Source organism: Osmerus eperlanus, chromosome 19, assembly GCF_963692335.1.
Source record: "Osmerus eperlanus chromosome 19, fOsmEpe2.1, whole genome shotgun sequence".
NCBI classification, from domain to species: Eukaryota; Metazoa; Chordata; class Actinopteri; order Osmeriformes; family Osmeridae; genus Osmerus; species Osmerus eperlanus.
Window position 1 is genome coordinate 3,877,018 of NC_085036.1, and position 24,456 is coordinate 3,901,473.

General features: G+C 48.5%; 34 non-coding genes across 34 annotated transcripts; all 34 read left to right on the top strand.

Annotated features, from left to right (window-relative positions):
• The first annotated feature begins 85 nt into the window (after positions 1 to 85).
• On the top strand, positions 86 to 158 carry trnar-acg (transfer RNA arginine (anticodon ACG)). Its single transcript has one exon. It is a non-coding gene; the product is annotated as a tRNA-Arg (tRNA).
• Positions 159 to 827: 669 nt separating this feature from the next.
• trnar-acg (transfer RNA arginine (anticodon ACG)) lies at positions 828 to 900 on the top strand. Its single transcript has one exon. It is a non-coding gene; the product is annotated as a tRNA-Arg (tRNA).
• Positions 901 to 1,941: 1,041 nt separating this feature from the next.
• On the top strand, positions 1,942 to 2,014 carry trnar-acg (transfer RNA arginine (anticodon ACG)). Its single transcript has one exon. It is a non-coding gene; the product is annotated as a tRNA-Arg (tRNA).
• A 727-nt stretch (positions 2,015 to 2,741) lies between these two features.
• trnah-gug (transfer RNA histidin (anticodon GUG)) lies at positions 2,742 to 2,813 on the top strand. Its single transcript has one exon. It is a non-coding gene; the product is annotated as a tRNA-His (tRNA).
• Positions 2,814 to 3,048: 235 nt separating this feature from the next.
• trnar-acg (transfer RNA arginine (anticodon ACG)) lies at positions 3,049 to 3,121 on the top strand. Its single transcript has one exon. It is a non-coding gene; the product is annotated as a tRNA-Arg (tRNA).
• A 669-nt stretch (positions 3,122 to 3,790) lies between these two features.
• trnar-acg (transfer RNA arginine (anticodon ACG)) lies at positions 3,791 to 3,863 on the top strand. Its single transcript has one exon. It is a non-coding gene; the product is annotated as a tRNA-Arg (tRNA).
• A 1,041-nt stretch (positions 3,864 to 4,904) lies between these two features.
• trnar-acg (transfer RNA arginine (anticodon ACG)) lies at positions 4,905 to 4,977 on the top strand. The gene has a single exon. It is a non-coding gene; the product is annotated as a tRNA-Arg (tRNA).
• Positions 4,978 to 5,704: 727 nt separating this feature from the next.
• trnah-gug (transfer RNA histidin (anticodon GUG)) lies at positions 5,705 to 5,776 on the top strand. Its single transcript has one exon. It is a non-coding gene; the product is annotated as a tRNA-His (tRNA).
• Positions 5,777 to 6,017: 241 nt separating this feature from the next.
• trnar-acg (transfer RNA arginine (anticodon ACG)) lies at positions 6,018 to 6,090 on the top strand. Its single transcript has one exon. It is a non-coding gene; the product is annotated as a tRNA-Arg (tRNA).
• A 669-nt stretch (positions 6,091 to 6,759) lies between these two features.
• Positions 6,760 to 6,832, top strand: trnar-acg (transfer RNA arginine (anticodon ACG)). The gene has a single exon. It is a non-coding gene; the product is annotated as a tRNA-Arg (tRNA).
• Positions 6,833 to 7,501: 669 nt separating this feature from the next.
• Positions 7,502 to 7,574, top strand: trnar-acg (transfer RNA arginine (anticodon ACG)). Its single transcript has one exon. It is a non-coding gene; the product is annotated as a tRNA-Arg (tRNA).
• Positions 7,575 to 8,615: 1,041 nt separating this feature from the next.
• trnar-acg (transfer RNA arginine (anticodon ACG)) lies at positions 8,616 to 8,688 on the top strand. The gene has a single exon. It is a non-coding gene; the product is annotated as a tRNA-Arg (tRNA).
• A 727-nt stretch (positions 8,689 to 9,415) lies between these two features.
• On the top strand, positions 9,416 to 9,487 carry trnah-gug (transfer RNA histidin (anticodon GUG)). The gene has a single exon. It is a non-coding gene; the product is annotated as a tRNA-His (tRNA).
• A 235-nt stretch (positions 9,488 to 9,722) lies between these two features.
• Positions 9,723 to 9,795, top strand: trnar-acg (transfer RNA arginine (anticodon ACG)). The gene has a single exon. It is a non-coding gene; the product is annotated as a tRNA-Arg (tRNA).
• A 669-nt stretch (positions 9,796 to 10,464) lies between these two features.
• On the top strand, positions 10,465 to 10,537 carry trnar-acg (transfer RNA arginine (anticodon ACG)). Its single transcript has one exon. It is a non-coding gene; the product is annotated as a tRNA-Arg (tRNA).
• Positions 10,538 to 11,578: 1,041 nt separating this feature from the next.
• Positions 11,579 to 11,651, top strand: trnar-acg (transfer RNA arginine (anticodon ACG)). Its single transcript has one exon. It is a non-coding gene; the product is annotated as a tRNA-Arg (tRNA).
• Positions 11,652 to 12,320: 669 nt separating this feature from the next.
• Positions 12,321 to 12,393, top strand: trnar-acg (transfer RNA arginine (anticodon ACG)). Its single transcript has one exon. It is a non-coding gene; the product is annotated as a tRNA-Arg (tRNA).
• Positions 12,394 to 13,434: 1,041 nt separating this feature from the next.
• trnar-acg (transfer RNA arginine (anticodon ACG)) lies at positions 13,435 to 13,507 on the top strand. The gene has a single exon. It is a non-coding gene; the product is annotated as a tRNA-Arg (tRNA).
• A 727-nt stretch (positions 13,508 to 14,234) lies between these two features.
• On the top strand, positions 14,235 to 14,306 carry trnah-gug (transfer RNA histidin (anticodon GUG)). The gene has a single exon. It is a non-coding gene; the product is annotated as a tRNA-His (tRNA).
• A 235-nt stretch (positions 14,307 to 14,541) lies between these two features.
• Positions 14,542 to 14,614, top strand: trnar-acg (transfer RNA arginine (anticodon ACG)). Its single transcript has one exon. It is a non-coding gene; the product is annotated as a tRNA-Arg (tRNA).
• A 669-nt stretch (positions 14,615 to 15,283) lies between these two features.
• Positions 15,284 to 15,356, top strand: trnar-acg (transfer RNA arginine (anticodon ACG)). The gene has a single exon. It is a non-coding gene; the product is annotated as a tRNA-Arg (tRNA).
• Positions 15,357 to 16,397: 1,041 nt separating this feature from the next.
• Positions 16,398 to 16,470, top strand: trnar-acg (transfer RNA arginine (anticodon ACG)). The gene has a single exon. It is a non-coding gene; the product is annotated as a tRNA-Arg (tRNA).
• Positions 16,471 to 17,197: 727 nt separating this feature from the next.
• On the top strand, positions 17,198 to 17,269 carry trnah-gug (transfer RNA histidin (anticodon GUG)). Its single transcript has one exon. It is a non-coding gene; the product is annotated as a tRNA-His (tRNA).
• Positions 17,270 to 17,503: 234 nt separating this feature from the next.
• trnar-acg (transfer RNA arginine (anticodon ACG)) lies at positions 17,504 to 17,576 on the top strand. The gene has a single exon. It is a non-coding gene; the product is annotated as a tRNA-Arg (tRNA).
• A 1,041-nt stretch (positions 17,577 to 18,617) lies between these two features.
• trnar-acg (transfer RNA arginine (anticodon ACG)) lies at positions 18,618 to 18,690 on the top strand. Its single transcript has one exon. It is a non-coding gene; the product is annotated as a tRNA-Arg (tRNA).
• A 1,040-nt stretch (positions 18,691 to 19,730) lies between these two features.
• Positions 19,731 to 19,803, top strand: trnar-acg (transfer RNA arginine (anticodon ACG)). Its single transcript has one exon. It is a non-coding gene; the product is annotated as a tRNA-Arg (tRNA).
• Positions 19,804 to 20,530: 727 nt separating this feature from the next.
• On the top strand, positions 20,531 to 20,602 carry trnah-gug (transfer RNA histidin (anticodon GUG)). Its single transcript has one exon. It is a non-coding gene; the product is annotated as a tRNA-His (tRNA).
• Positions 20,603 to 20,836: 234 nt separating this feature from the next.
• On the top strand, positions 20,837 to 20,909 carry trnar-acg (transfer RNA arginine (anticodon ACG)). The gene has a single exon. It is a non-coding gene; the product is annotated as a tRNA-Arg (tRNA).
• A 728-nt stretch (positions 20,910 to 21,637) lies between these two features.
• Positions 21,638 to 21,709, top strand: trnah-gug (transfer RNA histidin (anticodon GUG)). Its single transcript has one exon. It is a non-coding gene; the product is annotated as a tRNA-His (tRNA).
• A 241-nt stretch (positions 21,710 to 21,950) lies between these two features.
• On the top strand, positions 21,951 to 22,023 carry trnar-acg (transfer RNA arginine (anticodon ACG)). Its single transcript has one exon. It is a non-coding gene; the product is annotated as a tRNA-Arg (tRNA).
• A 728-nt stretch (positions 22,024 to 22,751) lies between these two features.
• On the top strand, positions 22,752 to 22,823 carry trnah-gug (transfer RNA histidin (anticodon GUG)). The gene has a single exon. It is a non-coding gene; the product is annotated as a tRNA-His (tRNA).
• A 234-nt stretch (positions 22,824 to 23,057) lies between these two features.
• On the top strand, positions 23,058 to 23,130 carry trnar-acg (transfer RNA arginine (anticodon ACG)). The gene has a single exon. It is a non-coding gene; the product is annotated as a tRNA-Arg (tRNA).
• Positions 23,131 to 23,857: 727 nt separating this feature from the next.
• trnah-gug (transfer RNA histidin (anticodon GUG)) lies at positions 23,858 to 23,929 on the top strand. The gene has a single exon. It is a non-coding gene; the product is annotated as a tRNA-His (tRNA).
• Positions 23,930 to 24,163: 234 nt separating this feature from the next.
• trnar-acg (transfer RNA arginine (anticodon ACG)) lies at positions 24,164 to 24,236 on the top strand. The gene has a single exon. It is a non-coding gene; the product is annotated as a tRNA-Arg (tRNA).
• Positions 24,237 to 24,456: the final 220 nt, after the last annotated feature.

Sequence of the window (24,456 nt, forward strand, 5' to 3'; positions counted from 1 at the left end):
AGACCACTGTCTGCTGTTTCCCCGTCACTTCTTTCGCTCCGAGCGAGTGTCCTGGGTCGGTGACATGGCAAGCAGCAAACACCTTGGGCCAGTGGCGCAATGGATAATGCGTCTGACTACGGATCAGAAGATTCCAGGTTCGACTCCTGGCTGGCTCGAGCATCCATTTAACCAATTCTGTATTTGGCCGATGAGGGAAAGATGTCTGTCAATTAGTTGAGCGTAGCGCGCCAAACTAAAAGAACAGGCCTTATGCCCTTTTCACCAAAGCTCCTACTTTGATTCCTCACCGTTGCGCAGATACCAAGAAGGAAGCGCCTGAATGAATGTTTTGCTGCAGCAGGTATTGAAAGAGCTTGGGAAAAGGGAATGCTTTTCTTCACCGGTAGAAAAAAGAAAAAGCTGGCTATGGTGTGACCATACAAGGATTTGACGCAAACGAGTGAAAATGCATGTGCTGCATGCCATCAATACAAGCTGGTGCGAGTATAGTCACTTCAAAGCCGTTTGGGGGCGGATGAGTACCTATTTGAACTTGATTTAGGACCATTGAAAGTGTGAGAGTGACTGGCCTTGTTCTGCTTCGGGGACACAAAGGCAAGAATCATAATTTGTGTCCAAAAAAGGACACTACGCCGCGCGTATACGCGACCAGTGACATGCGCAGAGCTACTCCCCCCCCTCTCTGTTTAAAAAGAGCGTTTAGATATATAGTCTCGGTTAGTAAACCTGTGAAAGAGGAAGACCACTGTCTGCTGTTTCCCCGTCACTTCTTTCGCTCCGAGCGAGTGTCCTGGGTCGGTGACATGGCAAGCAGCAAACACCTTGGGCCAGTGGCGCAATGGATAATGCGTCTGACTACGGATCAGAAGATTCCAGGTTCGACTCCTGGCTGGCTCGAGCATCCATTTAACCAATTCTGTATTTGGCCGATGAGGGAAAGATGTCTGTCAATTAGTTGAGCGTAGCGCGCCAAACTAAAAGAACAGGCCTTATGCCCTTTTCACCAAAGCTCCTACTTTGATTCCTCACCGTTGCGCAGATACCAAGAAGGAAGCGCCTGAATGAATGTTTTGCTGCAGCAGGTATTGAAAGAGCTTGGGAAAAGGGAATGCTTTTCTTCACCGGTAGAAAAAAGAAAAAGCTGGCTATGGTGTGACCATACAAGGATTTGACGCAAACGAGTGAAAATGCATGTGCTGCATGCCATCAATACAAGCTGGTGCGAGTATAGTCACTTCAAAGCCGTTTGGGGGCGGATGAGTACCTATTTGAACTTGATTTAGGACCATTGAAAGTGTGAGAGTGACTGGCCTTGTTCTGCTTCGGGGACACAAAGGCAAGAATCATAATTTGTGTCCAAAAAAGGACACTATGCAGGGAATGAGTAGCCCTTCCGCGCCATTCTTGTAAAACTCTCAACAATCTTGTCATAACCAAATAAAAAAGTGACGCCCCTTGAAATGTGGCAGAGAAAACAAGGTGGAAAATGGCTTGTTTGGAAATTGGGACGGCTTAGACAAAGGGAGAGAGGCTGGGAACTTACGTTCGCAGTTTATTCACGTGGCACAGCACAGGTCAGAACACCCGTGGCCACCACCTCTCGTGTGTCCAGCGAGAAGTGGCGAGCCGTGATTGTATAGTGGTTAGTACTCTGCGTTGTGGTCGCAGCAACCCCGGTTCGAATCCGTGTCACGGCACATTTTTCGTTGTCCCTATGTGCAGACAAGGGACGTTGCGCGCCGTGCGTATACGCTATACGCGACCAGTGCCATGCGCAGAGTTACTCCCCCTCGTCTCTGTTTAAAAAGAGCATTTAGATATATAGTCTCGGTTAGTAAACCTGTGAAAGAGGATGACCACTGTCTGCTGTTTCCCTATCACTTCTTTCGCTCCGAGCGAGTGTCCTGGGTCAGTGACATGGCAAACAGCAAACACCTTGGGCCAGTGGCGCAATGGATAACGCGTCTGACTACGGATCAGAAGATTCCAGGTTCGACTCCTGGCTGGCTCGAGCATCCATTTAACCAATTCTGTATTTGGCCGATGAGGGAAAGATGTCTGTCAAGTAGTTGAGCGTAGCGCGCCAAACTAAAAGAACAGGCCTTATGCCCTTTTCAGCAAAGCTCCTACTTTGATACCTCACCGTTGCGCAGATACCAAAAGGAAGCGCCTGCATGAACGTCTTGCTGCAGCAGGTATTGAAAGAGCTTGGGAAAAGGGAATGCTTTTCTTCACCGGTAGAAAAAAGAAAAAGCTGGCTATGGTGTGACCATACAAGGATTTGACGCAAACGAGTGAAAATGCATGTGCTGCATGCCATCAATTCAAGCTGGTGCGAGTATAGTCACTTCAAAGCCGTTTGGGGGCGGATGAGTACCTATTTGAATTTGATTTAGGACCATTGAAAGTGTGAGAGTGACTGACCTTGTTCTGCTTCGGGGACACAAAGGCAAGAATCATAATTTGTGTCCGAAAAAGGACACTATGCAGGGAATGAGTAGCCCTTCCGCGCCATTCTTGTAAAACGCTCAACAATCTTGTCATAACCAAATAAAAAAGTGACGCCCCTTGAAATATGGCAGAGAAAACAAGGTGGAAAATGGCTTGCTTGGAAATTGGGACGGCTTAAACAAAGGGAGAGAGGCTGGGAACTTACGTTCGCAGTTTATTCATGTGGCACAGCACAGGACAGAACACCCATGGCCACCACCTCTCGTGCGTCCAGCGAGAAGTGGCGAGCCGTGATCGTATAGTGGTTAGTACTCTGCGTTGTGGTCGCAGCAACCCCGGTTCGAATCCGGGTCATGGCACATTTTTCGTTGTCCCTATGTGCAGACAAGGGACGTTGCACGCCGCGCGTATACGCGACCAGTGACATGCGCAGAGCTACTCCCCCCCCCTCTCTGTTTAAAAAGAGCGTTTAGATATATAGTCTCGGTTAGTAAACCTGTGAAAGAGGAAGACCACTGTCTGCTGTTTCCCCGTCACTTCTTTCGCTCCGAGCGAGTGTCCTGGGTCGGTGACATGGCAAGCAGCAAACACCTTGGGCCAGTGGCGCAATGGATAACGCGTTGGACTACGGATCAGAAGATTCCAGGTTCGACTCCTGGCTGGCTCGAGCATCCATTTAACCAATTCTGTATTTGGGGGATGAGGGAAAGATGTCTGTCAATTAGTTGAGCGTAGCGCGCCAAACTAAAAGAACAGGCCTTATGCCCTTTTCACCAAAGCTCCTACTTTGATTCCTCACCGTTGCGCAGATACCAAGAAGGAAGCGCCTGAATGAATGTTTTGCTGCAGCAGGTATTGAAAGAGCTTGGGAAAAGGGAATGCTTTTCTTCACCGGTAGAAAAAAGAAAAAGCTGGCTATGGTGTGACCATACAAGGATTTGACGCAAACGAGTGAAAATGCATGTGCTGCATGCCATCAATACAAGCTGGTGCGAGTATAGTCACTTCAAAGCCGTTTGGGGGCGGATGAGTACCTATTTGAACTTGATTTAGGACCATTGAAAGTGTGAGAGTGACTGGCCTTGTTCTGCTTCGGGGACACAAAGGCAAGAATCATAATTTGTGTCCAAAAAAGGACACTACGCCGCGCGTATACGCGACCAGTGACATGCGCAGAGCTACTCCCCCCCCTCTCTGTTTAAAAAGAGCGTTTAGATATATAGCCTCGGTTAGTAAACCTGTGAAAGAGGAAGACCACTGTCTGCTGTTTCCCCGTCACTTCTTTCGCTCCGAGCGAGTGTCCTGGGTCGGTGACATGGCAAGCAGCAAACACCTTGGGCCAGTGGCGCAATGGATAATGCGTCTGACTACGGATCAGAAGATTCCAGGTTCGACTCCTGGCTGGCTCGAGCATCCATTTAACCAATTCTGTATTTGGCCGATGAGGGAAAGATGTCTGTCAATTAGTTGAGCGTAGCGCGCCAAACTAAAAGAACAGGCCTTATGCCCTTTTCACCAAAGCTCCTACTTTGATTCCTCACCGTTGTGCAGATACCAAGAAGGAAGCGCCTGAATGAATGTTTTGCTGCAGCAGGTATTGAAAGAGCTTGGGAAAAGGGAATGCTTTTCTTCACCGGTAGAAAAAAGAAAAAGCTGGCTATGGTGTGACCATACAAGGATTTGACGCAAACGAGTGAAAATGCATGTGCTGCATGCCATCAATACAAGCTGGTGCGAGTATAGTCACTTCAAAGCCGTTTGGGGGCGGATGAGTACCTATTTGAACTTGATTTAGGACCATTGAAAGTGTGAGAGTGACTGGCCTAGTTCTGCTTCGGGGACACAAAGGCAAGAATCATAATTTGTGTCCAAAAAAGGACACTATGCAGGGAATGAGTAGCCCTTCCGCGCCATTCTTGTAAAACGCTCAACAATATTGTCATAACCAAATAAAAAAGTGACGCCCCTTGAAATGTGGCAGAGAAAACAAGGTGGAAAATGGCTTGTTTGGAAATTGGGACGGCTTAGACAAAGGGAGAGAGGCTGGGAACTTACGTTCGCAGTTTATTCATGTGGCACAGCACAGGTCAGAACACCCGTGGCCACCACCTCTCGTGTGTCCAGCGAGAAGTGGCGAGCCGTGATCGTATAGTGGTTAGTACTCTGCGTTGTGGTCGCAGCAACCCCGGTTCGAATCCGGGTCAAGGCATGTTTTTTGTTGTCCCTATGTGAAGACAAGGGACGTTGCACGCCGTGCTTATACGCTATACGCGACCAGTGCCATGCGCAGAGCTGCTCCCCCCCGTCTTTGTTTAAAAAGAGCGTTTAGATATATAGTCTCGGTTAGTAAACCTATGAAAGAGGAAGACCTGTGTCTGCTGTTTCCCCATCACTTCTTTCGCTCCGAGCGAGTGTCCTGGGTCGGTGACATGGCAAGCAGCAAACACCTTGGGCCAGTGGCGCAATGGATAACGCGTCTGACTACGGATCAGAAGATTCCAGGTTCGACTCCTGGCTGGCTCGAGCATCCATTTAACCAATTCTGTATTTGGCCGATGAGGGAAAGATGTCTGTCAAGTAGTTGAGCGTAGCGCGCCAAACTAAAAGAACAGGCCTTATGCCCTTTTCACCAAAGCTCCTACTTTGATTCCTCACCGTTGCGCAGATACCAAAAGGAAGCGCCTGCATGAACGTCTTGCTGCAGCAGGTATTGAAAGAGCTTGGGAAAAGGGAATGCTTTTCTTCACCGGTAGAAAAAAGAAAAAGCTGGCTATGGTGTGACCATACAAGGATTTGACGCAAACGAGTGAAAATGCATGTGCTGCATGCCATCAATTCAAGCTGGTGCGAGTATAGTCACTTCAAAGCCGTTTGGGGGCGGATGAGTACCTATTTGAATTTGATTTAGGACCATTGAAAGTGTGAGAGTGACTGGCCTTGTTCTGCTTCGGGGACACAAAGGCAAGAATCATATTTTGTGTCCGAAAAAGGACACTATGCAGGGAATGAGTAGCCCTTCCGCGCCATTCTTGTAAAACGCTCAACAATCTTGTCATAACCAAATAAAAAAGTGACGCCCCTTGAAATATGGCAGAGAAAACAAGGTGGAAAATGGCTTGCTTGGAAATTGGGACGGCTTAGACAAAGGGAAAGAGGCTGGGAACTTACGTTCGCAGTTTATTCATGTGGCACAGCACAGGACAGAACACCCGTGGCCACCACCTCTCGTGCGTCCAGCGAGAAGTGGCGAGCCGTGATCGTATAGTGGTTAGTACTCTGCGTTGTGGTCGCAGCAACCCCGGTTCGAATCCGGGTCACGGCACATTTTTCGTTGTCCCTATGTGCAGACAAGGGACGTTGCGCGCCGTGCGTATACGCTATACGCGACCAGTGACATGCGCAGAGCTACTCCCCCCCCTCTCTGTTTAAAAAGAGCGTTTAGATATATAGTCTCGGTTAGTAAACCTGTGAAAGAGGAAGACCACTGTCTGCTGTTTCCCCGTCACTTCTTTCGCTCCGAGCGAGTGTCCTGGGTCGGTGACATGGCAAGCAGCAAACACCTTGGGCCAGTGGCGCAATGGATAATGCGTCTGACTACGGATCAGAAGATTCCAGGTTCGACTCCTGGCTGGCTCGAGCATCCATTTAACCAATTCTGTATTTGGCCGATGAGGGAAAGATGTCTGTCAATTAGTTGAGCGTAGCGCGCCAAACTAAAAGAACAGGCCTTATGCCCTTTTCACCAAAGCTCCTACTTTGATTCCTCACCGTTGCGCAGATACCAAGAAGGAAGCGCCTGAATGAATGTTTTGCTGCAGCAGGTATTGAAAGAGCTTGGGAAAAGGGAATGCTTTTCTTCACCGGTAGAAAAAAGAAAAAGCTGGCTATGGTGTGACCATACAAGGATTTGACGCAAACGAGTGAAAATGCATGTGCTGCATGCCATCAATACAAGCTGGTGCGAGTATAGTCACTTCAAAGCCGTTTGGGGGCGGATGAGTACCTATTTGAACTTGATTTAGGACCATTGAAAGTGTGAGAGTGACTGGCCTTGTTCTGCTTCGGGGACACAAAGGCAAGAATCATAATTTGTGTCCAAAAAAGGACACTACGCCGCGCGTATACGCGACCAGTGACATGCGCAGAGCTACTCCCCCCCCTCTCTGTTTAAAAAGAGCGTTTAGATATATAGTCTCGGTTAGTAAACCTGTGAAAGAGGAAGACCACTGTCTGCTGTTTCCCCGTCACTTCTTTCGCTCCGAGCGAGTGTCCTGGGTCGGTGACATGGCAAGCAGCAAACACCTTGGGCCAGTGGCGCAATGGATAATGCGTCTGACTACGGATCAGAAGATTCCAGGTTCGACTCCTGGCTGGCTCGAGCATCCATTTAACCAATTCTGTATTTGGCCGATGAGGGAAAGATGTCTGTCAATTAGTTGAGCGTAGCGCGCCAAACTAAAAGAACAGGCCTTATGCCCTTTTCACCAAAGCTCCTACTTTGATTCCTCACCGTTGCGCAGATACCAAGAAGGAAGCGCCTGAATGAATGTTTTGCTGCAGCAGGTATTGAAAGAGCTTGGGAAAAGGGAATGCTTTTCTTCACCGGTAGAAAAAAGAAAAAGCTGGCTATGGTGTGACCATACAAGGATTTGACGCAAACGAGTGAAAATGCATGTGCTGCATGCCATCAATACAAGCTGGTGCGAGTATAGTCACTTCAAAGCCGTTTGGGGGCGGATGAGTACCTATTTGAACTTGATTTAGGACCATTGAAAGTGTGAGAGTGACTGGCCTTGTTCTGCTTCGGGGACACAAAGGCAAGAATCATAATTTGTGTCCAAAAAAGGACACTACGCCGCGCGTATACGCGACCAGTGACATGCGCAGAGCTACTCCCCCCCCTCTCTGTTTAAAAAGAGCGTTTAGATATATAGTCTCGGTTAGTAAACCTGTGAAAGAGGAAGACCACTGTCTGCTGTTTCCCCGTCACTTCTTTCGCTCCGAGCGAGTGTCCTGGGTCGGTGACATGGCAAGTATCAAACACCTTGGGCCAGTGGCGCAATGGATAATGCGTCTGACTACGGATCAGAAGATTCCAGGTTCGACTCCTGGCTGGCTCGAGCATCCATTTAACCAATTCTGTATTTGGCCGATGAGGGAAAGATGTCTGTCAATTAGTTGAGCGTAGCGCGCCAAACTAAAAGAACAGGCCTTATGCCCTTTTCACCAAAGCTCCTACTTTGATTCCTCACCGTTGCGCAGATACCAAGAAGGAAGCGCCTGAATGAATGTTTTGCTGCAGCAGGTATTGAAAGAGCTTGGGAAAAGGGAATGCTTTTCTTCACCGGTAGAAAAAAGAAAAAGCTGGCTATGGTGGGACCATACAAGGATTTGACGCAAACGAGTGAAAATGCATGTGCTGCATGCCATCAATACAAGCTGGTGCGAGTATAGTCACTTCAAAGCCGTTTGGGGGCGGATGAGTACCTATTTGAACTTGATTTAGGACCATTGAAAGTGTGAGAGTGACTGGCCTTGTTCTGCTTCGGGGACACAAAGGCAAGAATCATAATTTGTGTCCAAAAAAGGACACTATGCAGGGAATGAGTAGCCCTTCCGCGCCATTCTTGTAAAACTCTCAACAATCTTGTCATAACCAAATAAAAAAGTGACGCCCCTTGAAATGTGGCAGAGAAAACAAGGTGGAAAATGGCTTGTTTGGAAATTGGGACGGCTTAGACAAAGGGAGAGAGGCTGGGAACTTACGTTCGCAGTTTATTCACGTGGCACAGCACAGGTCAGAACACCCGTGGCCACCACCTCTCGTGTGTCCAGCGAGAAGTGGCGAGCCGTGATTGTATAGTGGTTAGTACTCTGCGTTGTGGTCGCAGCAACCCCGGTTCGAATCCGTGTCACGGCACATTTTTCGTTGTCCCTATGTGCAGACAAGGGACGTTGCGCGCCGTGCGTATACGCTATACGCGACCAGTGCCATGCGCAGAGTTACTCCCCCTCGTCTCTGTTTAAAAAGAGCATTTAGATATATAGTCTCGGTTAGTAAACCTGTGAAAGAGGATGACCACTGTCTGCTGTTTCCCTATCACTTCTTTCGCTCCGAGCGAGTGTCCTGGGTCAGTGACATGGCAAACAGCAAACACCTTGGGCCAGTGGCGCAATGGATAACGCGTCTGACTACGGATCAGAAGATTCCAGGTTCGACTCCTGGCTGGCTCGAGCATCCATTTAACCAATTCTGTATTTGGCCGATGAGGGAAAGATGTCTGTCAAGTAGTTGAGCGTAGCGCGCCAAACTAAAAGAACAGGCCTTATGCCCTTTTCAGCAAAGCTCCTACTTTGATTCCTCACCGTTGCGCAGATACCAAAAGGAAGCGCCTGCATGAACGTCTTGCTGCAGCAGGTATTGAAAGAGCTTGGGAAAAGGGAATGCTTTTCTTCACCGGTAGAAAAAAGAAAAAGCTGGCTATGGTGTGACCATACAAGGATTTTACGCAAACGAGTGAAAATGCATGTGCTGCATGCCATCAATTCAAGCTGGTGCGAGTATAGTCACTTCAAAGCCGTTTGGGGGCGGATGAGTACCTATTTGAATTTGATTTAGGACCATTGAAAGTGTGAGAGTGACTGACCTTGTTCTGCTTCGGGGACACAAAGGCAAGAATCATAATTTGTGTCCGAAAAAGGACACTATGCAGGGAATGAGTAGCCCTTCCGCGCCATTCTTGTAAAACGCTCAACAATCTTGTCATAACCAAATAAAAAAGTGACGCCCCTTGAAATATGGCAGAGAAAACAAGGTGGAAAATGGCTTGCTTGGAAATTGGGACGGCTTAAACAAAGGGAGAGAGGCTGGGAACTTACGTTCGCAGTTTATTCATGTGGCACAGCACAGGACAGAACACCCATGGCCACCACCTCTCGTGCGTCCAGCGAGAAGTGGCGAGCCGTGATCGTATAGTGGTTAGTACTCTGCGTTGTGGTCGCAGCAACCCCGGTTCGAATCCGGGTCATGGCACATTTTTCGTTGTCCCTATGTGCAGACAAGGGACGTTGCACGCCGCGCGTATACGCGACCAGTGACATGCGCAGAGCTACTCCCCCCCCCTCTCTGTTTAAAAAGAGCGTTTAGATATATAGTCTCGGTTAGTAAACCTGTGAAAGAGGAAGACCACTGTCTGCTGTTTCCCCGTCACTTCTTTCGCTCCGAGCGAGTGTCCTGGGTCGGTGACATGGCAAGCAGCAAACACCTTGGGCCAGTGGCGCAATGGATAACGCGTTGGACTACGGATCAGAAGATTCCAGGTTCGACTCCTGGCTGGCTCGAGCATCCATTTAACCAATTCTGTATTTGGGGGATGAGGGAAAGATGTCTGTCAATTAGTTGAGCGTAGCGCGCCAAACTAAAAGAACAGGCCTTATGCCCTTTTCACCAAAGCTCCTACTTTGATTCCTCACCGTTGCGCAGATACCAAGAAGGAAGCGCCTGAATGAATGTTTTGCTGCAGCAGGTATTGAAAGAGCTTGGGAAAAGGGAATGCTTTTCTTCACCGGTAGAAAAAAGAAAAAGCTGGCTATGGTGTGACCATACAAGGATTTGACGCAAACGAGTGAAAATGCATGTGCTGCATGCCATCAATACAAGCTGGTGCGAGTATAGTCACTTCAAAGCCGTTTGGGGGCGGATGAGTACCTATTTGAACTTGATTTAGGACCATTGAAAGTGTGAGAGTGACTGGCCTTGTTCTGCTTCGGGGACACAAAGGCAAGAATCATAATTTGTGTCCAAAAAAGGACACTACGCCGCGCGTATACGCGACCAGTGACATGCGCAGAGCTACTCCCCCCCCTCTCTGTTTAAAAAGAGCGTTTAGATATATAGTCTCGGTTAGTAAACCTGTGAAAGAGGAAGACCACTGTCTGCTGTTTCCCCGTCACTTCTTTCGCTCCGAGCGAGTGTCCTGGGTCGGTGACATGGCAAGCAGCAAACACCTTGGGCCAGTGGCGCAATGGATAATGCGTCTGACTACGGATCAGAAGATTCCAGGTTCGACTCCTGGCTGGCTCGAGCATCCATTTAACCAATTCTGTATTTGGCCGATGAGGGAAAGATGTCTGTCAATTAGTTGAGCGTAGCGCGCCAAACTAAAAGAACAGGCCTTATGCCCTTTTCACCAAAGCTCCTACTTTGATTCCTCACCGTTGCGCAGATACCAAGAAGGAAGCGCCTGAATGAATGTTTTGCTGCAGCAGGTATTGAAAGAGCTTGGGAAAAGGGAATGCTTTTCTTCACCGGTAGAAAAAAGAAAAAGCTGGCTATGGTGTGACCATACAAGGATTTGACGCAAACGAGTGAAAATGCATGTGCTGCATGCCATCAATACAAGCTGGTGCGAGTATAGTCACTTCAAAGCCGTTTGGGGGCGGATGAGTACCTATTTGAACTTGATTTAGGACCATTGAAAGTGTGAGAGTGACTGGCCTAGTTCTGCTTCGGGGACACAAAGGCAAGAATCATAATTTGTGTCCAAAAAAGGACACTATGCAGGGAATGAGTAGCCCTTCCGCGCCATTCTTGTAAAACGCTCAACAATATTGTCATAACCAAATAAAAAAGTGACGCCCCTTGAAATGTGGCAGAGAAAACAAGGTGGAAAATGGCTTGTTTGGAAATTGGGACGGCTTAGACAAAGGGAGAGAGGCTGGGAACTTACGTTCGCAGTTTATTCATGTGGCACAGCACAGGTCAGAACACCCGTGGCCACCACCTCTCGTGTGTCCAGCGAGAAGTGGCGAGCCGTGATCGTATAGTGGTTAGTACTCTGCGTTGTGGTCGCAGCAACCCCGGTTCGAATCCGGGTCAAGGCATGTTTTTTGTTGTCCCTATGTGAAGACAAGGGACGTTGCACGCCGTGCTTATACGCTATACGCGACCAGTGCCATGCGCAGAGCTGCTCCCCCCCGTCTTTGTTTAAAAAGAGCGTTTAGATATATAGTCTCGGTTAGTAAACCTATGAAAGAGGAAGACCTGTGTCTGCTGTTTCCCCATCACTTCTTTCGCTCCGAGCGAGTGTCCTGGGTCGGTGACATGGCAAGCAGCAAACACCTTGGGCCAGTGGCGCAATGGATAACGCGTCTGACTACGGATCAGAAGATTCCAGGTTCGACTCCTGGCTGGCTCGAGCATCCATTTAACCAATTCTGTATTTGGCCGATGAGGGAAAGATGTCTGTCAATTAGTTGAGCGTAGCGCGCCAAACTAAAAGAACAGGCCTTATGCCCTTTTCACCAAAGCTCCTACTTTGATTCCTCACCGTTGCGCAGATACCAAGAAGGAAGCGCCTGAATGAATGTTTTGCTGCAGCAGGTATTGAAAGAGCTTGGGAAAAGGGAATGCTTTTCTTCACCGGTAGAAAAAAGAAAAAGCTGGCTATGGTGTGACCATACAAGGATTTGACGCAAACGAGTGAAAATGCATATGCTGCATGCCATCAATACAAGCTGGTGCGAGTATAGTCACTTCAAAGCCGTTTGGGGGCGGATGAGTACCTATTTGAACTTGATTTAGGACCATTGAAAGTGTGAGAGTGACTGGCCTTGTTCTGCTTCGGGGACACAAAGGCAAGAATCATAATTTGTGTCCAAAAAAGGACACTACGCCGCGCGTATACGCGACCAGTGACATGCGCAGAGCTACTCCCCCCCCTCTCTGTTTAAAAAGAGCGTTTAGATATATAGTCTCGGTTAGTAAACCTGTGAAAGAGGAAGACCACTGTCTGCTGTTTCCCCGTCACTTCTTTCGCTCCGAGCGAGTGTCCTGGGTCGGTGACATGGCAAGCAGCAAACACCTTGGGCCAGTGGCGCAATGGATAATGCGTCTGACTACGGATCAGAAGATTCCAGGTTCGACTCCTGGCTGGCTCGAGCATCCATTTAACCAATTCTGTATTTGGCCGATGAGGGAAAGATGTCTGTCAATTAGTTGAGCGTAGCGCGCCAAACTAAAAGAACAGGCCTTATGCCCTTTTCACCAAAGCTCCTACTTTGATTCCTCACCGTTGCGCAGATACCAAGAAGGAAGCGCCTGAATGAATGTTTTGCTGCAGCAGGTATTGAAAGAGCTTGGGAAAAGGGAATGCTTTTCTTCACCGGTAGAAAAAAGAAAAAGCTGGCTATGGTGTGACCATACAAGGATTTGACGCAAACGAGTGAAAATGCATGTGCTGCATGCCATCAATACAAGCTGGTGCGAGTATAGTCACTTCAAAGCCGTTTGGGGGCGGATGAGTACCTATTTGAACTTGATTTAGGACCATTGAAAGTGTGAGAGTGACTGGCCTTGTTCTGCTTCGGGGACACAAAGGCAAGAATCATAATTTGTGTCCAAAAAAGGACACTATGCAGGGAATGAGTAGCCCTTCCGCGCCATTCTTGTAAAACTCTCAACAATCTTGTCATAACCAAATAAAAAAGTGACGCCCCTTGAAATGTGGCAGAGAAAACAAGGTGGAAAATGGCTTGTTTGGAAATTGGGACGGCTTAGACAAAGGGAGAGAGGCTGGGAACTTACGTTCGCAGTTTATTCACGTGGCACAGCACAGGTCAGAACACCCGTGGCCACCACCTCTCGTGTGTCCAGCGAGAAGTGGCGAGCCGTGATTGTATAGTGGTTAGTACTCTGCGTTGTGGTCGCAGCAACCCCGGTTCGAATCCGTGTCACGGCACATTTTTCGTTGTCCCTATGTGCAGACAAGGGACGTTGCGCGCCGTGCGTATACGCTATACGCGACCAGTGCCATGCGCAGAGTTACTCCCCCTCGTCTCTGTTTAAAAAGAGCATTTAGATATATAGTCTCGGTTAGTAAACCTGTGAAAGAGGATGACCACTGTCTGCTGTTTCCCTATCACTTCTTTCGCTCCGAGCGAGTGTCCTGGGTCAGTGACATGGCAAACAGCAAACACCTTGGGCCAGTGGCGCAATGGATAACGCGTCTGACTACGGATCAGAAGATTCCAGGTTCGACTCCTGGCTGGCTCGAGCATCCATTTAACCAATTCTGTATTTGGCCGATGAGGGAAAGATGTCTGTCAAGTAGTTGAGCGTAGCGCGCCAAACTAAAAGAACAGGCCTTATGCCCTTTTCACCAAAGCTCCTACTTTGATTCCTCACCGTTGCGCAGATACCAAAAGGAAGCGCCTGCATGAACGTCTTGCTGCAGCAGGTATTGAAAGAGCTTGGGAAAAGGGAATGCTTTTCTTCACCGGTAGAAAAAAGAAAAAGCTGGCTATGGTGTGACCATACAAGGATTTGACGCAAACGAGTGAAAATGCATGTGCTGCATGCCATCAATTCAAGCTGGTGCGAGTATAGTCACTTCAAAGCCGTTTGGGGGCGGATGAGTACCTATTTGAATTTGATTTAGGACCATTGAAAGTGTGAGAGTGACTGACCTTGTTCTGCTTCGGGGACACAAAGGCAAGAATCATAATTTGTGTCCGAAAAAGGACACTATGCAGGGAATGAGTAGCCCTTCCGCGCCATTCTTGTAAAACGCTCAACAATCTTGTCATAACCAAATAAAAAAGTGACGCCCCTTGAAATATGGCAGAGAAAACAAGGTGGAAAATGGCTTGCTTGGAAATTGGGACGGCTTAAACAAAGGGAGAGAGGCTGGGAACTTACGTTCGCAGTTTATTCATGTGGCACAGCACAGGACAGAACACCCATGGCCACCACCTCTCGTGCGTCCAGCGAGAAGTGGCGAGCCGTGATTGTATAGTGGTTAGTACTCTGCGTTGTGGTCGCAGCAACCCCGGTTCGAATCCGGGTCATGGCACATTTTTCGTTGTCCCTATGTGCAGACAAGGGACGTTGCACGCTGCGCGTATACGCGACCAGTGACATGCGCAGAGCTACTCCCCCCCCCTCTCTGTTTAAAAAGAGCGTTTAGATATATAGTCTCGGTTAGTAAACCTGTGAAAGAGGAAGACCACTGTCTGCTGTTTCCCCGTCACTTCTTTCGCTCCGAGCGAGTGTCCTGGGTCGGTGACATGGCAAGCAGCAAACACCTTGGGCCAGTGGCGCAATGGATAACGCGTTTGACTACGGATCAGAAGATTCCAGGTTCGACTCCTGGCTGGCTCGAGCATCCATTTAACCAATTCTGTATTTGGGGGATGAGGGAAAGATGTCTGTCAATTAGTTGAGCGTAGCGCGCCAAACTAAAAGAACAGGCCTTATGCCCTTTTCACCAAAGCTCCTACTTTGATTCCTCTCCGTTGCGCAGATACCAAGAAGGAAGCGCCTGAATTAATGTTTTGCTGCAGCAGGTATTGAAAGAGCTTGGGAAAAGGGAATGCTTTTCTTCACCGGTAGAAAAAAGAAAAAGCTGGCTATGGTGTGACCATACAAGGATTTGACGCAAACGAGTGAAAATGCATGTGCTGCATGCCATCAATACAAGCTGGTGCGAGTATAGTCACTTCAAAGCCGTTTGGGGGCGGATGAGTACCTATTTGAACTTGATTTAGGACCATTGAAAGTGTGAGAGTGACTGGCCTTGTTCTGCTTCGGGGACACAAAGGCAAGAATCATAATTTGTGTCCAAAAAAGGACACTACGCCGCGCGTATACGCGACCAGTGACATGCGCAGAGCTACTCCCCCCCCTCTCTGTTTAAAAAGAGCGTTTAGATATATAGTCTCGGTTAGTAAACCTGTGAAAGAGGAAGACCACTGTCTGCTGTTTCCCCGTCACTTCTTTCGCTCCGAGCGAGTGTCCTGGGTCGGTGACATGGCAAGCAGCAAACACCTTGGGCCAGTGGCGCAATGGATAATGCGTCTGACTACGGATCAGAAGATTCCAGGTTCGACTCCTGGCTGGCTCGAGCATCCATTTAACCAATTCTGTATTTGGCCGATGAGGGAAAGATGTCTGTCAATTAGTTGAGCGTAGCGCGCCAAACTAAAAGAACAGGCCTTATGCCCTTTTCACCAAAGCTCCTACTTTGATTCCTCACCGTTGCGCAGATACCAAGAAGGAAGCACCTGAATGAATGTTTTGCTGCAGCAGGTATTGAAAGAGCTTGGGAAAAGGGAATGCTTTTCTTCACCGGTAGAAAAAAGAAAAAGCTGGCTATGGTGTGACCATACAAGGATTTGACGCAAACGAGTGAAAATGCATGTGCTGCATGCCATCAATACAAGCTGGTGCGAGTATAGTCACTTCAAAGCCGTTTGGGGGCGGATGAGTACCTATTTGAACTTGATTTAGGACCATTGAAAGTGTGAGAGTGACTGGCCTAGTTCTGCTTCGGGGACACAAAGGCAAGAATCATAATTTGTGTCCAAAAAAGGACACTATGCAGGGAATGAGTAGCCCTTCCGCGCCATTCTTGTAAAACGCTCAACAATATTGTCATAACCAAATAAAAAAGTGACGCCCCTTGAAATGTGGCAGAGAAAACAAGGTGGAAAATGGCTTGTTTGGAAATTGGGACGGCTTAGACAAAGGGAGAGAGGCTGGGAACTTACGTTCGCAGTTTATTCATGTGGCACAGCACAGGTCAGAACACCCGTGGCCACCACCTCTCGTGTGTCCAGCGAGAAGTGGCGAGCCGTGATCGTATAGTGGTTAGTACTCTGCGTTGTGGTCGCAGCAACCCCGGTTCGAATCCGGGTCAAGGCATGTTTTTTGTTGTCCCTATGTGAAGACAAGGGACGTTGCACGCCGTGCTTATACGCTATACGCGACCAGTGCCATGCGCAGAGCTGCTCCCCCCCGTCTTTGTTTAAAAAGAGCGTTTAGATATATAGTCTCGGTTAGTAAACCTATGAAAGAGGAAGACCTGTGTCTGCTGTTTCCCCATCACTTCTTTCGCTCCGAGCGAGTGTCCTGGGTCGGTGACATGGCAAGCAGCAAACACCTTGGGCCAGTGGCGCAATGGATAACGCGTCTGACTACGGATCAGAAGATTCCAGGTTCGACTCCTGGCTGGCTCGAGCATCCATTTAACCAATTCTGTATTTGGCCGATGAGGGAAAGATGTCTGTCAAGTAGTTGAGCGTAGCGCGCCAAACTAAAAGAACAGGCCTTATGCCCTTTTCACCAAAGCTCCTACTTTGATTCCTCACCGTTGCGCAGATACCAAAAGGAAGCGCCTGCATGAACGTCTTGCTGCAGCAGGTATTGAAAGAGCTTGGGAAAAGGGAATGCTTTTCTTCACCGGTAGAAAAAAGAAAAAGCTGGCTATGGTGTGACCATACAAGGATTTGACGCAAACGAGTGAAAATGCATGTGCTGCATGCCATCAATTCAAGCTGGTGCGAGTATAGTCACTTCAAAGCCGTTTGGGGGCGGATGAGTACCTATTTGAATTTGATTTAGGACCATTGAAAGTGTGAGAGTGACTGGCCTTGTTCTGCTTCGGGGACACAAAGGCAAGAATCATATTTTGTGTCCGAAAAAGGACACTATGCAGGGAATGAGTAGCCCTTCCGCGCCATTCTTGTAAAACGCTCAACAATCTTGTCATAACCAAATAAAAAAGTGACGCCCCTTGAAATATGGCAGAGAAAACAAGGTGGAAAATGGCTTGCTTGGAAATTGGGACGGCTTAGACAAAGGGAAAGAGGCTGGGAACTTACGTTCGCAGTTTATTCATGTGGCACAGCACAGGACAGAACACCCGTGGCCACCACCTCTCGTGCGTCCAGCGAGAAGTGGCGAGCCGTGATCGTATAGTGGTTAGTACTCTGCGTTGTGGTCGCAGCAACCCCGGTTCGAATCCGGGTCACGGCACATTTTTCGTTGTCCCTATGTGCAGACAAGGGACGTTGCACGCCGCGCGTATACGCGACCAGTGACATGCGCAGAGCTACTCCCCCCCCTCTCTGTTTAAAAAGAGCGTTTAGATATATAGTCTCGGTTAGTAAACCTGTGAAAGAGGAAGACCACTGTCTGCTGTTTCCCCGTCACTTCTTTCGCTCCGAGCGAGTGTCCTGGGTCGGTGACATGGCAAGCAGCAAACACCTTGGGCCAGTGGCGCAATGGATAATGCGTCTGACTACGGATCAGAAGATTCCAGGTTCGACTCCTGGCTGGCTCGAGCATCCATTTAACCAATTCTGTATTTGGCCGATGAGGGAAAGATGTCTGTCAATTAGTTGAACGTAGCGCGCCAAACTAAAAGAACAGGCCTTATGCCCTTTTCACCAAAGCTCCTACTTTGATTCCTCACCGTTGCGCAGATACCAAGAAGGAAGCGCCTGAATGAATGTTTTGCTGCAGCAGGTATTGAAAGAGCTTGGGAAAAGGGAATGCTTTTCTTCACCGGTAGAAAAAAGAAAAAGCTGGCTATGGTGTGACCATACAAGGATTTGACGCAAACGAGTGAAAATGCATGTGCTGCATGCCATCAATACAAGCTGGTGCGAGTATAGTCACTTCAAAGCCGTTTGGGGGCGGATGAGTACCTATTTGAACTTGATTTAGGACCATTGAAAGTGTGAGAGTGACTGGCCTTGTTCTGCTTCGGGGACACAAAGGCAAGAATCATAATTTGTGTCCAAAAAAGGACACTATGCAGGGAATGAGTAGCCCTTCCGCGCCATTCTTGTAAAACGCTCAACAATCTTGTCATAACCAAATAAAAAAGTGACGCCCCTTGAAATGTGGCAGAGAAAACAAGGTGGAAAATGGCTTGTTTGGAAATTGGGACGGCTTAGACAAAGGGAGAGAGGCTGGGAACTTACGTTCGCAGTTTATTCACGTGGCACAGCACAGGTCAGAACACCCGTGGCCACCACCTCTCGTGCGTCCAGCGAGAAGTGGCGAGCCGTGATCGTATAGTGGTTAGTACTCTGCGTTGTGGTCGCAGCAACCCCGGTTCGAATCCGTGTCACGGCACATTTTTCGTTGTCCCTATGTGCAGACAATGGACGTTGCGCGCCGTGCGTATACGCTATACGCGACCAGTGCCATGCGCAGAGTTACTCCCCCTCGTCTCTGTTTAAAAAGAGCATTTAGATATATAGTCTCGGTTAGTAAACCTGTGAAAGAGGATGACCACTGTCTGCTGTTTCCCTATCACTTCTTTCGCTCCGAGCGAGTGTCCTGGGTCAGTGACATGGCAAACAGCAAACACCTTGGGCCAGTGGCGCAATGGATAACGCGTCTGACTACGGATCAGAAGATTCCAGGTTCGACTCCTGGCTGGCTCGAGCATCCATTTAACCAATTCTGTATTTGGCCGATGAGGGAAAGATGTCTGTCAAGTAGTTGAGCGTAGCGCGCCAAACTAAAAGAACAGGCCTTATGCCCTTTTCACCAAAGCTCCTACTTTGATTCCTCACCGTTGCGCAGATACCAAAAGGAAGCGCCTGCATGAACGTCTTGCTGCAGCAGGTATTGAAAGAGCTTGGGAAAAGGGAATGCTTTTCTTCACCGGTAGAAAAAAGAAAAAGCTGGCTATGGTGTGACCATACAAGGATTTGACGCAAACGAGTGAAAATGCATGTGCTGCATGCCATCAATTCAAGCTGGTGCGAGTATAGTCACTTCAAAGCCGTTTGGGGGCGGATGAGTACCTATTTGAATTTGATTTAGGACCATTGAAAGTGTGAGAGTGACTGGCCTTGTTCTGCTTCGGGGACACAAAGGCAAGAATCATATTTTGTGTCCGAAAAAGGACACTATGCAGGGAATGAGTAGCCCTTCCGCGCCATTCTTGTAAAACGCTCAACAATCTTGTCATAACCAAATAAAAAAGTGACGCCCCTTGAAATATGGCAGAGAAAACAAGGTGGAAAATGGCTTGCTTGGAAATTGGGACGGCTTAGACAAAGGGAGAGAGGCTGGGAACTTACGTTCGCAGTTTATTCATGTGGCACAGCACAGGACAGAACACCCGTGGCCACCACCTCTCGTGCGTCCAGCGAGAAGTGGCGAGCCGTGATCGTATAGTGGTTAGTACTCTGCGTTGTGGTCGCAGCAACCCCGGTTCGAATCCGTGTCACGGCACATTTTTCGTTGTCCCTATGTGCAGACAATGGACGTTGCGCGCCGTGCGTATACGCTATACGCGACCAGTGCCATGCGCAGAGTTACTCCCCCTCGTCTCTGTTTAAAAAGAGCATTTAGATATATAGTCTCGGTTAGTAAACCTGTGAAAGAGGATGACCACTGTCTGCTGTTTCCCTATCACTTCTTTCGCTCCGAGCGAGTGTCCTGGGTCAGTGACATGGCAAACAGCAAACACCTTGGGCCAGTGGCGCAATGGATAACGCGTCTGACTACGGATCAGAAGATTCCAGGTTCGACTCCTGGCTGGCTCGAGCATCCATTTAACCAATTCTGTATTTGGCCGATGAGGGAAAGATGTCTGTCAAGTAGTTGAGCGTAGCGCGCCAAACTAAAAGAACAGGCCTTATGCCCTTTTCACCAAAGCTCCTACTTTGATTCCTCACCGTTGCGCAGATACCAAAAGGAAGCGCCTGCATGAACGTCTTGCTGCAGCAGGTATTGAAAGAGCTTGGGAAAAGGGAATGCTTTTCTTCACCGGTAGAAAAAAGAAAAAGCTGGCTATGGTGTGACCATACAAGGATTTGACGCAAACGAGTGAAAATGCATGTGCTGCATGCCATCAATTCAAGCTGGTGCGAGTATAGTCACTTCAAAGCCGTTTGGGGGCGGATGAGTACCTATTTGAATTTGATTTAGGACCATTGAAAGTGTGAGAGTGACTGGCCTTGTTCTGCTTCGGGGACACAAAGGCAAGAATCATATTTTGTGTCCGAAAAAGGACACTATGCAGGGAATGAGTAGCCCTTCCGCGCCATTCTTGTAAAACGCTCAACAATCTTGTCATAACCAAATAAAAAAGTGACGCCCCTTGAAATATGGCAGAGAAAACAAGGTGGAAAATGGCTTGCTTGGAAATTGGGACGGCTTAGACAAAGGGAGAGAGGCTGGGAACTTACGTTCGCAGTTTATTCATGTGGCACAGCACAGGACAGAACACCCGTGGCCACCACCTCTCGTGCGTCCAGCGAGAAGTGGCGAGCCGTGATCGTATAGTGGTTAGTACTCTGCGTTGTGGTCGCAGCAACCCCGGTTCGAATCCGGGTCACGGCACATTTTTCGTTGTCCCTATGTGCAGACAAGGGACGTTGCACGCCGCGCGTATACGCGACCAGTGACATGCGCAGAGCTACTCCCCCCCCTCTCTGTTTAAAAAGAGCGTTTAGATATATAGTCTCGGTTAGTAAACCTGTGAAAGAGGAAGACCACTGTCTGCTGTTTCCCAGTCACTTCTTTCGCTCCGAGCGAGTGTCCTGGGTCGGTGACATGGCAAGCAGCAAACACCTTGGGCCAGTGGCGCAATGGATAATGCGTCTGACTACGGATCAGAAGATTCCAGGTTCGACTCCTGGCTGGCTCGAGCATCCATTTAACCAATTCTGTATTTGGCCGATGAGGGAAAGATGTCTGTCAATTAGTTGAGCGTAGCGCGCCAAACTAAAAGAACAGGCCTTATGCCCTTTTCACCAAAGCTCCTACTTTGATTCCTCACCGTTGCGCAGATACCAAGAAGGAAGCGCCTGAATGAATGTTTTGCTGCAGCAGGTATTGAAAGAGCTTGGGAAAAGGGAATGCTTTTCTTCACCGGTAGAAAAAAGAAAAAGCTGGCTATGGTGTGACCATACAAGGATTTGACGCAAACGAGTGAAAATGCATGTGCTGCATGCCATCAATACAAGCTGGTGCGAGTATAGTCACTTCAAAGCCGTTTGGGGGCGGATGAGTACCTATTTGAACTTGATTTAGGACCATTGAAAGTGTGAGAGTGACTGGCCTTGTTCTGCTTCGGGGACACAAAGGCAAGAATCATAATTTGTGTCCAAAAAAGGACACTATGCAGGGAATGAGTAGCCCTTCCGCGCCATTCTTGTAAAACTCTCAACAATCTTGTCATAACCAAATAAAAAAGTGACGCCCCTTGAAATGTGGCAGAGAAAACAAGGTGGAAAATGGCTTGTTTGGAAATTGGGACGGCTTAGACAAAGGGAGAGAGGCTGGGAACTTACGTTCGCAGTTTATTCACGTGGCACAGCACAGGTCAGAACACCCGTGGCCACCACCTCTCGTGTGTCCAGCGAGAAGTGGCGAGCCGTGATAGTATAGTGGTTAGTACTCTGCGTTGTGGTCGCAGCAACCCCGGTTCGAATCCGTGTCACGGCACATTTTTCGTTGTCCCTATGTGCAGACAATGGACGTTGCGCGCCGTGCGTATACGCTATACGCGACCAGTGCCATGCGCAGAGTTACTCCCCCTCGTCTCTGTTTAAAAAGAGCATTTAGATATATAGTCTCGGTTAGTAAACCTGTGAAAGAGGATGACCACTGTCTGCTGTTTCCCTATCACTTCTTTCGCTCCGAGCGAGTGTCCTGGGTCAGTGACATGGCAAACAGCAAACACCTTGGGCCAGTGGCGCAATGGATAACGCGTCTGACTACGGATCAGAAGATTCCAGGTTCGACTCCTGGCTGGCTCGAGCATCCATTTAACCAATTCTGTATTTGGCCGATGAGGGAAAGATGTCTGTCAATTAGTTGAACGTAGCGCGCCAAACTAAAAGAACAGGCCTTATGCCCTTTTCACCAAAGCTCCTACTTTGATTCCTCACCGTTGCGCAGATACCAAGAAGGAAGCGCCTGAATGAATGTTTTGCTGCAGCAGGTATTGAAAGAGCTTGGGAAAAGGGAATGCTTTTCTTCACCGGTAGAAAAAAGAAAAAGCTGGCTATGGTGTGACCATACAAGGATTTGACGCAAACGAGTGAAAATGCATGTGCTGCATGCCATCAATACAAGCTGGTGCGAGTATAGTCACTTCAAAGCCGTTTGGGGGCGGATGAGTACCTATTTGAACTTGATTTAGGACCATTGAAAGTGTGAGAGTGACTGGCCTTGTTCTGCTTCGGGGACACAAAGGCAAGAATCATAATTTGTGTCCAAAAAAGGACACTATGCAGGGAATGAGTAGCCCTTCCGCGCCATTCTTGTAAAACTCTCAACAATCTTGTCATAACCAAATAAAAAAGTGACGCCCCTTGAAATGTGGCAGAGAAAACAAGGTGGAAAATGGCTTGTTTGGAAATTGGGACGGCTTAGACAAAGGGAGAGAGGCTGGGAACTTACGTTCGCAGTTTATTCACGTGGCACAGCACAGGTCAGAACACCCGTGGCCACCACCTCTCGTGTGTCCAGCGAGAAGTGGCGAGCCGTGATAGTATAGTGGTTAGTACTCTGCGTTGTGGTCGCAGCAACCCCGGTTCGAATCCGTGTCACGGCACATTTTTCGTTGTCCCTATGTGCAGACAATGGACGTTGCGCGCCGTGCGTATACGCTATACGCGACCAGTGCCATGCGCAGAGTTACTCCCCCTCGTCTCTGTTTAAAAAGAGCATTTAGATATATAGTCTCGGTTAGTAAACCTGTGAAAGAGGATGTCTGCTGTTTCCCTATCACTTCTTTCGCTCCGAGCGAGTGTCCTGGGTCAGTGACATGGCAAACAGCAAACACCTTGGGCCAGTGGCGCAATGGATAACGCGTCTGACTACGGATCAGAAGATTCCAGGTTCGACTCCTGGCTGGCTCGAGCATCCATTTAACCAATTCTGTATTTGGCCGATGAGGGAAAGATGTCTGTCAAGTAGTTGAGCGTAGCGCGCCAAACTAAAAGAACAGGCCTTATGCCCTTTTCACCAAAGCTCCTACTTTGATTCCTCACCGTTGCGCAGATACCAAAAGGAAGCGCCTGCATGAACGTCTTGCTGCAGCAGGTATTGAAAGAGCTTGGGAAAAGGGAATGCTTTTCTTCACCGGTAGAAAAAAGAAAAAGCTGGCTATGGTGTGACCATACAAGGATTTGACGCAAACGAGTGAAAATGCATGTGCTGCATGCCATCAATTCAAGCTGGTGCGAGTATAGTCACTTCAAAGCCGTTTGGGGGCGGATGAGTACCTATTTGAATTTGATTTAGGACCATTGAAAGTGTGAGAGTGACTGGCCTTGTTCTGCTTCGGGGACACAAAGGCAAGAATCATATTTTGTGTCCGAAAAAGGACACTATGCAGGGAATGAGTAGCCCTTCCGCGCCATTCTTGTAAAACGCTCAACAATCTTGTCATAACCAAATAAAAAAGTGACGCCCCTTGAAATATGGCAGAGAAAACAAGGTGGAAAATGGCTTGCTTGGAAATTGGGACGGCTTAGACAAAGGGAGAGAGGCTGGGAACTTACGTTCGCAGTTTATTCATGTGGCACAGCACAGGACAGAACACCCGTGGCCACCACCTCTCGTGCGTCCAGCGAGAAGTGGCGAGCCGTGATCGTATAGTGGTTAGTACTCTGCGTTGTGGTCGCAGCAACCCCGGTTCGAATCCGGGTCACGGCACATTTTTCGTTGTCCCTATGTGCAGACAAGGGACGTTGCACGCCGCGCGTATACGCGACCAGTGACATGCGCAGAGCTACTCCCCCCCCTCTCTGTTTAAAAAGAGCGTTTAGATATATAGTCTCGGTTAGTAAACCTGTGAAAGAGGAAGACCACTGTCTGCTGTTTCCCCGTCACTTCTTTCGCTCCGAGCGAGTGTCCTGGGTCGGTGACATGGCAAGCAGCAAACACCTTGGGCCAGTGGCGCAATGGATAATGCGTCTGACTACGGATCAGAAGATTCCAGGTTCGACTCCTGGCTGGCTCGAGCATCCATTTAACCAATTCTGTATTTGGCCGATGAGGGAAAGATGTCTGTCAATTAGTTGAACGTAGCGCGCCAAACTAAAAGAACAGGCCTTATGCCCTTTTCACCAAAGCTCCTACTTTGATTCCTCACCGTTGCGCAGATACCAAGAAGGAAGCGCCTGAATGAATGTTTTGCTGCAGCAGGTATTGAAAGAGCTTGGGAAAAGGGAATGCTTTTC